This window comes from Bos grunniens, chromosome 3, assembly GCF_055505025.1.
Source record: "Bos grunniens cultivar Pamir isolate PY7600 chromosome 3, Bosgru_T2T1.0, whole genome shotgun sequence".
Lineage (NCBI taxonomy): Eukaryota > Metazoa > Chordata > Mammalia > Artiodactyla > Bovidae > Bos > Bos grunniens.
In genome coordinates this window covers 36,511,795-36,524,397 of record NC_141167.1, presented here as the reverse complement: position 1 = coordinate 36,524,397, position 12,603 = coordinate 36,511,795, and the positions used below count along the sequence as shown (strand labels likewise).

General features: G+C 39.8%; 1 long non-coding RNA gene across 4 annotated transcripts in view; it reads left to right on the top strand.

Annotated features, from left to right (window-relative positions):
- LOC147375477 (uncharacterized) overlaps positions 1-12,603 on the top strand; it is a 166,345-nt gene that overhangs the window by 139,424 nt on the left and 14,318 nt on the right. For all 4 annotated transcript variants that reach the window (XR_015160156.1, XR_015160154.1, XR_015160155.1 and 1 more), the window contains one exon: positions 9,218-9,297. This is a non-coding gene — a long non-coding RNA (uncharacterized LOC147375477). The remainder of the gene's footprint in view (positions 1-9,217; positions 9,298-12,603) is intronic.

Sequence of the window (12,603 nt, the reverse complement as noted above, 5' to 3'; positions counted from 1 at the left end):
GTACCCCTCTGTTTCTCAATATGTCTGAGAACTCTTTGCTGTTTTACAGGATAAAGAATCAGATAGATTCAGATTTCCCTGGATGTTACTTTCCTCATTTGTAAAATGAGATTAATAACAGCTAACCTACTGGGCTCATGTGAGTATTAGGGTGTCTGGTATCCATCCATCTATCCATCCACCCATCCATCCATCTATCCATTCATCCATTTAAAACACACTCATTCACTTTTTAAATATTGTTTAAGTATCTAAAATGGGTCTGGTCTGATGCTTGTCATTTAGAATATGTATCTGATCTCTAGACTTCATTGTCAAGGACCTTGGAGCCTATTAGAAGGATGCTCAAATAGCTAAGAACTAAGGTGGGAAGCTCAGTGATTAAGACATGCTCAGCCAAGACAACAGTTTCATAGCGATCTTCAGAGGGCTCCTGGGAGGTGTGTGCAGAGCTGGCAGAGCTCTGTTCTTGGGGGAACGCTGCCCTTAGGTTTGAGGCCATAACAATACTAAAAAATGATGGCACTGCTGGTGCCAAAGGCAGCACTGGCAACAGTGTCTCTGATCATTATTATCAACTTTCTCTGTCAGTTTCCTCTATTCTTTTCTTTCCTGCTTCTCTTTCAGTTTTTTTCTGCATGTTTCTCTCTTTCTCTCTCTCTCTTTTTAACTTTGCATCTCTGCATTTCTTTTTTCACCCCCTGTATGTTTTATAATTCTTTTGGAAGCATCTAACTATGGATGAACTGATGACTGATTAAAACACAACTGGATCTTTTTATTACCTGCTTTTCCTAAGGAAAAATTGCCCCAATGGCATGTGACCATATGGAAGAGCCACAGCTGGGTTGCAAACTGGTGGGGGCTGTCCCATAGAGGTGCAAATGCCCCTAGGCAGCTCCTGGGCTCATCCCGTGATCTATTTGGTCAGCCAAATGGAAGCAGGCCAGCCGCGTAACAGTTAACTGTGATTCCCCCCCATTTCATTTCAAGCTCTTTGTTCCATGCAACCAAAAAACTAATGGCTGGCGAATTTATTATGACCCTTTGTTTGGCTTGTGGAATAAACTGATTCTTCCCCTTTCTATGTTCTGACTCCCCCTTTTGTCTGCAATTTTATTTTACAGTTCTTTTTGTACACATCCAACACATGCTGAGGTTATTGAAAAGCACAAATTACACAGAATTCAATTTGCATATCTATTGAGGGTCCAATCCCAGAGTCCTTAGTCAGGCAAAATGCCCATTGACTCTTACCTCCTTTATTCTGCTCCTTCTTGGCACCAAAACCCATAGGCTAGCCCTCTGCTGCTTCCAGCAGATCCAGCAAAAGGCCTTCGCAAATGGAGTAAGCAGTCACACTGCAAAGCATAATGGGGTGGACTTTCACAAAGTTGCAAAACGTTACTCAGTATCTTAGCGGACAAGGTGCAGAAGGAGAGATCAGAGGACAGCAAAGTGGGACCAGTTTAGTGCTCGTGTGACTGGAGAAGTAGAGGAGCTGGAGTCGCTCAGGGTCGCATGTGAATCCCTGCTCTGCCAATCACTTGTCTTTAAAAAAAATTAAACTTTTTATTTTGAGATACTTGTAGGTTCACCCCCAGTTGTCTGAGAAAACAGCTCTATCTCAGGTACCCTCTACCCCATTTCTCCCATTGGTTGCTTTTGACCTTGGATTGCTCAGGCAGTAAAGAATCTGCCTGCAATGCAAGAGACCTGAGTTTGATCCCTGGGTTGGGAAGATACCCTGAAGAAGGGAATGGCTACCCACTCCAGTATTCTTGCCTGGGAAATCCCATTGACAGAGGAGCCTGGTGGGCTACAGTCCATGGGGTCACGAAAAGTCAGATATGACTGAGTGACTAACATTTTTCTTTTCAAGTTACTTAATATACCTAGGTCTCATTTTTCTCATCTGTAAAATGGGAATAATAATAGTATACACTACATGAGACTGTTTTGAAGATCATCTGAAATAATGTCCATAAGACCTCCTAACATAGCACTGGTACTTAGCCTGTTCTCAATAAACAGATAATCTCCTTAGATGAAATGAGGGTAGCCAAATAATTCTGATTAATGGAGGAATATTGACCTTGAGGGGCTTTCCTAGTGGGTCAGCAGTAAAAAATCTGACTACCAATGCAGGAGATGCAGATTTGGTCCCTGGTCTGGGAAGATCCCCTGGAGTAGGAAATGGAAACCCACTCCAGTATTCTTGACTGGGAAATCTCATGGACAGAGAAGCCTGGTGGGCTATGGTCCATGGGGTTGCAAAGAGTCAGACAGGACTTAGCCACTAAACAACAACAACATTGACTTGGAGAGTCTATGGCAGTATGTATTCACTGTTTTAATGTAAAGCCTATCAGGAAAAATAATATTTATTTTTAAAGTTTTATTTAAGAAGAATGTTTTTATAGAAAAAATTAGAAAATATTTTAACATAAAATAAACTATCATCTTACTGTTAAAATTATTACCAGTGTTTTATTGTGTTTCCCCCATAGTTATGCTTTAAATAAGAAAAAATATGATTATATCTCTCATATGTAGCACATTAGATTCTGTGTCTAATGCACTCAGTGCTCAGTCATGTCTGACTCTTAGCGACCCAATGGACTGTAGCCAACCAGGCCCCTCTGTCCTTGGAATTTTCCAGGCAAGAATACTAGAAAGTATTGCCTTTTTTGAACCCATGTCTCTTGTGTCTCTTGTATTGGCAGGTGGATTCTTTACTATTGAGCCACCTGGGAAGCCCAGAAAAATCACTATTAAAAAATGCAGCAGTCTGTTTTTGGGCTGTGTGATACTGAGCAGGAAGGAGTGCCACATTTTATTCACTTTTTGGGGGTGTCTGGTGGCCCGCTTTTGGGCAATAAATTTCTTTCCTTTCACCGCTCCTTCTCCTTCAACTTCTTCAATCCTCTGCCATCTCTTTTTCCTGTTCCTCCTTCTTATTCTACTTACAAAGAGATCTGTATTAAGCATCCTTGTAATCCAGTCTTTTTCCTCATCTATGATTATTTCCTCAGCATCCATTTCTAGGAGTGAGTCTTGATGGCTCAAAAGGTCAGCACATTTTATGGCTTTGACATATAGTAAACCACAGTATGATCAGTTATTTAGATTAGTGATTCTTTAATCAGGGTGTATATAAAAAATAATCTGGGGAGCTTTTGAAGCCAATTCTTTCCCAGGCTTGACCTCTGGAGGTTTTTATTCCAGGGATCTGGCACTTTTAAATGCTCCCAGAGGAATTTCATATGCACATCTGGTTGGGTATCGCTGACTGAGAGGAAGATAGAGGTAAAATGTCAACAAAATTTTCAATGACAGGAGGCTGGAAAGAAGAATTAATTAATTGGGTAGTAATATAAGTTTTCCCCAAGGTGTCCATATGCTGGACTAGTAAGGGAATGTGCTTAAGAGACAATATAAATGGAACACCTTTGGTAAGCCCCACACCATGTAGCTACAGCAAGTAGATTATCTGATGGTTGCAACAACACAGGTAGAATGTGTTCTTTTATTCTACAGTTGAGGGAATTGAAACTCAGGCCAGCATTTGCAGAGGAGGTTTTGAATACAAGTCTTCTTATCTCCAAAGCCCATGCTTTGTGTTTTCTTCACCACAATTTCTCACTGGTGAATTTAAGAGGAATCGATGCAAAGTTATGAACTTGAACCCTCAAATCCAAATGCACAAAAAACACCATTAGGAGATAAGACTTGACTAAAAATCTGTGAGAAAGATTTAAAGCAGCATTTCTCAAAGTTACAGCCCCCAAATCACCCAAACTAGAATTATTGGTGATGGGGGAGATTGTTAGAAAATGCAGATTTTTGGAGCCACATGATAGAATTTGGATCTTTAAGTTGAGATCCAGAAATCTAACAAGCATCCAGGTGATTTTTACATGTACATGTACACTAAAGTCAGAGAACAACGGGCTAAGAGTTTAACTAAACTTGGGTTTAATATAAACCAAAATATTTATATATATTTCTGAAACATTTAATATAATATTTCTGAAAAGACAAATACATCCTGAAGTGAGCCAAATTTACATCAATCAAGGAGCAAACCTACCTGCATTGTTGAAGTCACTTTTGAGCAACTCATTTTAAGGACATTAAAATTTGCAAGGTACCCACTGAAGAGTTGGAGAAGGAAATGGCAAACCAGTGTTCTTGCCTGGAGAATCCCATGGACGGAGAGGCCTGGCAGGTTACAGTCCATAGGGTCGCAGGAGTTGGACATGACTGAGCGACTAAACCACCCCAGAGAAGAGCAGTCAGCTTGGTGGGTGCCCTTAATGCAGTTGAAGGATTGATGATTGCTCAGTCTGGAGGAGAGAAAACTTGATGATCAAATAGCATTGCTATCATCCAGTTCTAGTTAAATAGTGCTCTTTGCAATTTAATGTAAACCAAAACTCAAGTTCTAGGAAAATAAAAATTAGACATTAAACTCACATAACAAATCATAGATTCCTGCTTTGAATTATTATGCTAAACTACTCTTTAGTATTTTGACTGAATGAAGTAGTCAAAGGGCTTATGGAAATAACTACTTTTTCTTGAGTCTAGTGAAGTTCTGCTTCCATCATGCTATCTATAAAGTTTATTGATAGTTTCTTTTAAAAGACTAGAATGAGGGTTGGACACTTATTCTAGGACCAAGAGTTTAAAAATTGTGTATAAGCTCTTCACTTAAAACTCTAAGGAAGATCAGTAAAATATTTAAGATAAAAGTTATATATCATAATAGAAAAGATTAATAAGTTGAAATTTATTAAAATTAAGAATTTATGTATATTAAAAGCCCATTAAGACAGTGAATATTCAAGTCACACACTTGGATAGAATTCTATAGAAATGATTTATATCCAGAAGACACAACCAGTTCTTACAGGTCAACCAAACAACAAAAGAAAAATATCACAATTTCAAAATGAGCTAGAGACTTGAACAGTTATTTCATAAGAAGGACAGACAAATGGTCAATAACCATTTGCAAAGTTATTCAACATCATTACTTACCAGCAAAATGCAAATGAAAATCACAATAGTATTTCAGCACACATCCATCTAATTGGCTAAAGTGAGTAATAAAAAATGTTGGTGACAATGTCAACCTCTTACACATTGCTGCTAAAAATGAGAATTGGTATAGATAAGTTGGAAAAATGACTGGCAGAATATACTAAGGATAAACATATGTTTCCTTTAAGACCCCCTAGATAGATATTCCAAAAAAGTGAATGCACATGTGCACCAAAAGACAGGTACAAGAATGTTTTTATAGCAGTTTTATTCATTATAGCCAAATCAAATAACTCAAATGTCTAATGGCAGTGGAAAAGATGAGTGAATTTATGTGATGGAAAAGTACACAGTAATAAAAAAAGTGACATATTGCTGTACATAATAATATGGACAAATCTCTAGACATGATAATGAATGGAAGAAGGTTGGTTTAGAAGACTGTACACTATTTCATAGTTCCATTTAGTAAAGGTCAAGAATAAACAAAACTAATGGGCGGTGATAGCAGTCTGAAAGTGTTTATCTTTGGAGAGGGGTAGTGGATATTGATTGGGAAGGGTTGTGAGGGAAATTTTCAGTCTTGGAAGTGTTCTTTGTATTGAACTGTATTATGGTTACAAGGATGTGCACATACGCATATATACTTTATATAGATGTAACCTAAGATTTACTATAAAATTTTAGTAATAATAAGAATTAAATATAAAAGAAGGAAACCAGCACTTCTGAAACCATAACATAAGCTATCCACTGTAATAGAGGCTTTTAAGTGACATTGATAAAAATAAAAGGAAAAACTACCACCGTTTATAAAGTGCTAGAGTCTTTAAGTTTGTTACCTCATCTTAAAACCACAATGATCCTATGAGATAGGCATTACTATTTTACAAATGACTAAACAAACGGAGGGAGGTTAAGTCACTGTCTTGTAGTTTGTGAAGCTAGAGTTCAAAAGCAATTTTATTATACTCTAAATATTTGCCTGTAAACTTTAAGTGTCTTGGAGGATGAAGGCATATCTGTTTAATATACATGTGTATCTCCAGCGCCTGGCAAAGGGTCTTGCATAACATTAAGTACAATAAATAGATAGGGTAGATAATGGTTGAATGAATGAGTAAACCATCATGTTCTTCCCCCTTATCACACTAGATCTCTCTCTGCTGGTGACATCAGCATTAGTGAAGATCAAAATATATTTCTTCAGATTTTCCTGGAGTCTAAAAAGCAGCTCAGAGCAAGGAATGCTCATGGAAAGGGAATATCATGGGAATCCCAGCCAATCATGAGGTGCCTTGAACTGAGGTGCCCCACCTCCCTCCAGCCCCACTCACCTTACTAAAAGAGCCTCCTGCAGATAAGCAATTACACCTGTTCTGTATGGCCTCAGGGCTTGACTTGGACCAGGGCTGATACACAGATGGCAGGCACTGTGTCAGCCCGGCAGGTTGTTAATATTTTGAATATCACCCTAACTTGAGACCAAAGGGCAATAAGCTTCATGGCAGGACTGATCACTGCTTAACACAGAGAAGAAATAACGAACAGCTGAAGATGACATGAACTGCTTCCCGAAGTTGCCATGTTCCCACCAGTGGGGAATGTCAGATTCTTCGGACACATTCTTGCAGATGCTGTAAAGATTAGAATATCAATTGAGAGCATGGACAAGATTTGTGATTTTCAAACTATTTGTTTATTATTCATGGCAAAAACTTTCTGAATGGAAATCTGAGGCAGAAGCTCAGTCCACAGAGAGGTAAAAGACACTGAGATGGTGAGTCAGGCTGAGACTTCTTCTCCTCCCCAGCAGACCCTGGCAGTGCAACTGGAGACTCCAGGACTGGGGAGCTCATGTTCTGTTCACCAGTGTAATCGAGATCTTCATCTCTGAGATCTCTGAGTCTGTGGAAGTCTCCCCACTTCCACAGGAGTAGGGAGGGAGGGCTGTCACTGTAAGATGGGACTAATGGCATCTCCCCTTCACTATTACAGGAAGCTGAAGATTTCATCTGTTAGGTTGTTCTCACTGTTGAGTAATTTTGTGGTGCCAGAGAGGTGCCCTCACTATGGTCCCCTTCTGGAGGTACTGCCGTGTTCATCACTTCTTTCCCCCTAGTGTGAGAGATTGGACAGAATCTGGGATTCTGTATCAAGGGAATTGGGTTTGGCCCCAGGTTTGCAGTTAAGCAAGTGGTGAAGGCAAGACCTGCAATCACTCTGGAGTGTTTCTTCATCTGCAAAGTGGTGACCATTGTGCCTGCTCTGCTTCATCGTGATAAGCTGTTGTTGTTCAGTCACTAAGTCATGTCTGACAGGGCTGAGGGCCAAATTCAAAAAAGACGTTGAAAATGGTATAACCATGAAATACAATATCAAGTCAGGAATTAACATCATTCCTTCAAGAGATTTTAAAATACATATGCTTAAGCATCTATATTGTTTGCAAACAGAAAAAGTACTGTGGGTTAACTTAACAGTCACAAAACAGATTATGCTAAGTACTGATACTGAAGCTGAAGCTCCAATACTTTGGCCACCGGATGTGTAGAGATGACTCACTGGCAAAGACTCTGATGCTGGGAAAGATTGAGGGCAGGAGGAGCAGGGGATGATAGAGGGTGAGAAGGTTGGATGGCATCATCGACTCAATGGGCATAAGTCTGAGCATACTCCAGGAGATAGTGAAAGACAGGGAAGCCTGGCGTGCTACAGTCCATGAGGTTACAGAGAGTCAGACATGACTGAATGCTTGAACAGCAACAACACAGTAGGAAGGGTTGGGACACATTAACTAAACAATAGGTGCTTGCCCCTCTACACAAGCCCTACTTTCCACCTTATAGGATTATTGTGAAGGATGCACGAGTGTGTAAGGAAGGACCATGAATTTGCCAAACAGTTTAAATGCTTTGATTATTATATTCCTACCAAAATCCTTGAGGAACCCCTATTGGCCACCCTTTGTTTTACAGTTGAGGAAGCTGAGGTCCAGAAATTGTAAGCATCCTGCATGTAGTGATCACTGGTTGCTCCAAATGACCTTAGGCAGTGATGACAGGGGAGAGGATTGTATTCTTCTTCTATGATGTCGTTGGTGAAAAAAAAGGTCCCATAATTTAGGTCAGGTGGAGAGTCAGGGAGGGTCTCAGGAGCAGAGAAATTGATAAATACAGTGGGTCTGGGATGATCTTGAGACTGGCTGGTCTTGCCTCTCATATGTTTAATGGGGTTCCTGCTCTGAGTTATACAGTCTGCTAGTTACTGGTGAGACAGCCAATAACACATGGTTCCTGCAATTACAATGCCCTCAGTACTGTGTAAACAGTTTACACTGACACGTTCTTGCTTTAGCTTCTGCTTCCTTCCACCTCCCTCCTTTTCCTCCCTCAATTCTCATCCTGTAAACAGACCACAGAGACAGAGTTTGGCTATTGTTCCTTCTCTGCCTCATTCTCTGTCACCTCACAGTTTGCCTTCCTCTTAGTAGTAATTTCTTGTGTATTTACTGTATGTCAGACTTTGTGCTGCGCATTTTATGTAGACCATCTATTTTAGTCTTCATAACAACATTATGGTAGGTTTAATCTGTTTTTAAAATAGATTTAGTATGTTAAGTAATTTATTCAAAATAGCCCTCTGTGGCTGCTAAGTTTCTAAGCTGGCTTTTAAGACTGGGTCTTTGGACTTCAAGGATATCACACTTAAATGATACAATAACTGCCTTTATTCAGCCTGTGTATATATTTGTCATTGATGTTGATAATCACTTCGTCAGACATTAAGAAGAAAAACATAACCTCTGTAAACCATATTTGAAGAGAGTTGATGTGCTATGCATGTGAGAATTATACACAAAGGTCAGATGTCTTAGAAATATTTATTTTGTATGTAGCAGTAGTAATGGCTACTTATAGGCTATCTTCATTAAGAGCCTGTAGAGTTAGAAAAATTGGATTTAAGTCTTGACTGTACCATTTAGTTGATCTGTGACCTTGGAAATTTAATTTTGGTAAGCCTCATCTGTACAATGGGGATTGAACATACGGTAATTATAGCAATTTGAAGTATAGCATAATTTCTAAAAATAGTAAGCGATTAATATAATAAAAATAATTACTATTGTTATTATTATGACCATGACTGAGTCTTCTATGTTTTTCAGATACTCACAGAGGTCTTATAAACAATGCTGTCACTCTTCATTCTTTTCAACTCAATAAATGTAGACTGCATGGAAAGTTGGTGAGTTATTAAACACTGTTAGAAGGGAACATCTTTTCCTTACACTTTGACCTATTTATATTCTTAGTCCCTTTTCTTATGGAATTGCGATATCCTGGGAGAGATGTCAAGATGTTATGAAAAAACTATGTAAGAATAGCTGGGAGTTCTCCCCTTTTTCCCCAGTTAATTTCTCTTCTGCTTAACCACACTATGAGTGTCACCTAAGCCTGCCTCCCACAGTTAATGAGTTATAACTGAACCTATGCTGCCAGGGTTTTTGTTTTCAGTGCTAGGAAAGCCAGTTTGATCCTCTTATCTATCAGTTCAGGCACTGAACTTGAACTTTTGACTGTCATCTGCCACTATTTTGGGCTTCCCTTGTGGCTCAGCTGGTAAAGAATCTGCCTGCAATGGGGCAGACCTGGGTTCAATCCCTGGGTTGGCAAGATCCCCTGGAGAAGGGAAAGGCTACCTGCTCCAGTATTATGGCATGGAGAATTCCATGGACTATACAGTCCACGGGGTTGCAAAGAGTCAGACATGACTGAGCTACTTTCACAATGCCACTATTTTGCTTATTTCTCAATGTGTTCAAGACTCAGGAAGAAAAGAAGGTGCTACACACGGTGGTCTCCCCCAGAGACCCCCCAACAACCACTTTTTAGTTAATTTGGGATAATTTATTAAACAAGTCATGAGACCCACAATGCAAGGGACTGGTAAGTTCAGGCTGAAAAGGATTACAGTGATGTGGGAAAGGCAGGACTTACCCATGGGAAGCCCAGGGTCCCAGATGACAATGGGAATGATGTGAATGAGTCAGTCAAACCAGGAAGGAACAAAACCAGGAACTCTATGGGCTGGAGTTGGTGGGGAGGTGGGCCCTGAGATGTCCAGATGTCTAGAAGGATGGAAAAGATTGGGTAGTTGAAGAATAGTTGGCAGGCCTTCCAGAGAGCAGGAGATAGTGTTAATATCAAGAAAATAACCTGGCCATAGAGTTTGAGACTTTGATTACTGCCCAAATGAATGTGGACTTGGTTCACGGGGCCCTTACTTTTGTCATTTATTCACTGAGTGAGCTTGAGGAAGTAAATTTCCCTCTCTGAACTATGGTTTCATCATCCAAAAAATGAGGACAATAATTTTGCCTTTGCCTGGCAGTTGTGAGATCTTGTTGTTTTTCAGCCACTAAGCTGTGTCCAACTCTTGGTGACCCCATGAACTGCAGCACACCAGGCCTCCCTGTCCTTCACTATCTGCTGGAGTTTGCTGAAACTCATGTCCATAGAGTCAGTGATGCCATCCAGCCATCTCATTTTCTGTCACCCCCTTCTCCTTTTGCCTTCAATCTTTCCCAGCATCAGGATTTTTTCCAATGAATTGGCTCTTCACATCAGGTGGCCAAAGTATTGGAGCTTTAGCTTCAACATCAGTCCTTCCAGTGAATATTCAGGGTTGATTTCCTTTAGGTTTGACTGGTTTGATCTTCTTGCAGTCCAAGGGACTCTCAAGAGTCTTCTCCAGCACCACAATTCGAGAGCATCAATTCTTCAGTGCTCAGCCTTCTTTATGGTTCAACTCTCATATTTGTATATGACTATTGGAAAAACCATAGCTTTGACTAGACAGACCTTTTATGGCAAAGTGATATCTATGCTCTTTAATATGCTGTCTAGGTTTGTCATAGCATTCCTTCCAAGAAGCAAGCATCTTTTTATTTTACGGCTGCAGTCACTGTCCACAGTGATTTTGAAGCCCAAGAAAATAAAATCTGCCACTGTTTCCACTTCTTCCCCTTCTATTTGCCATGAAGTGATGGCACCAGATACCATGATCTTAGTTTTTTGAATGTTGAGTTTCAAGCCAGCTTTTTCACTCTCCTCTTTCAGGCTCATCAAGAGGCTCTTTAGTTCCTCTTCACTTTCTGCTATGTTAATGAGACTGGAAAGAAAGCATATAGTCCAGTGCCTGACACATATTAAAAAGCTTAATATATTTCTTTCTGATGACTGAAGAGTAAACTGAGTAGCATGTGAATGAAATGATTTGCCTGCAGTCAGTGAGTGTTGTCTTTGCTTTCCATTAAATTATATTAGAATTCTTTGAACTCTGAAAGCAATATACCCTAGTTTTTAAATGGATATAGTCATTATTCAGTAGGCCAGAGTTCAACCTTTAACTTGTCACTGCAAAAGTCTTTAAGCTCTGGTGTTTCTTCAATTATTCATTTTCACTAAATTTTTAATAAAAGAAATGTAAATACAGAACCGGCTTGACCGAATTATAGTGCTTATGTTTTGTACCAATTATTACGTGTAGGTTTTAAATATTAAACAACAGGATTACAGAGAAGGACTTTATGAAATCAGATCTTACTAGAGGTTTCATCTGCCTTGAGTTCTTAGTATAGATTCTAGATCAAAGTCCTGTTTTCTCTTAGCAGCTCATACTTTTGTGTGTTTTGGAATACTTTCAAATACGACTCTTGGGTGAAAATAACCGTATCCTTAGACAATAGTTAGTTCACAACTCGCAGAATAAGAAGCATTCCATAGGAAATGGAGACTAGTTCTTGACACGCAACCAGAACCAGCTGTGCACTTGAGGAGGCCACCTTCCACGTCACATGGCCACACTAGTGATAGCGGTGGACAGTCCCTGTCGCCCATTGGCGACCATTGCCACCACTGCCAACAAACGACTTCCAAAACTAGATCCCAGCCTAGAACTCTCTTCTTTCTTCCCACACCCACCTGCCCATCTCGTTGATTGGCTTTTCCACCATGATGTCACAGGTGCCTTGATAACATGCTCCGAAACAAACACGGTCTTTCTCCCAATATCTGTTCTTTCTTCTGTTAGGATGTAAATGGCATGACCATCCATCCACTATGCAGCTAAGCTCTATTACTGGTATTAGTTAGTGGTTTAAAACCTAGACTCAAGGGGAAAACTATTCATTCATGGGATGTGGGCCTTGGGTAAAAGACTTATCCTGTCTGTGTCATATTCATCTCATCCATTGCATAGAATAGGATAATAATTCTAACATTGTAGTTTTGATGTGATGATTAAACAAGATAATATTTTTGAGGGCTTAGAATAGGGCTTGGCACATAGTAAATGCTATGTAAATGTTTGTTAAGTAAATAAATCACACATCACATTCCCTGAAAGGCTGTTAACTTCACACATTCCTCTTCATCTCCATGGAGGCTGCCTTCATTGACTCTAACTCCTCTGGCATCATACAGTGATCCTTGAGCTCCTGCCCACAGGCCTGGGCTCCTCCTGGCTATAGTCCCTAGGGTAACCAGAGTG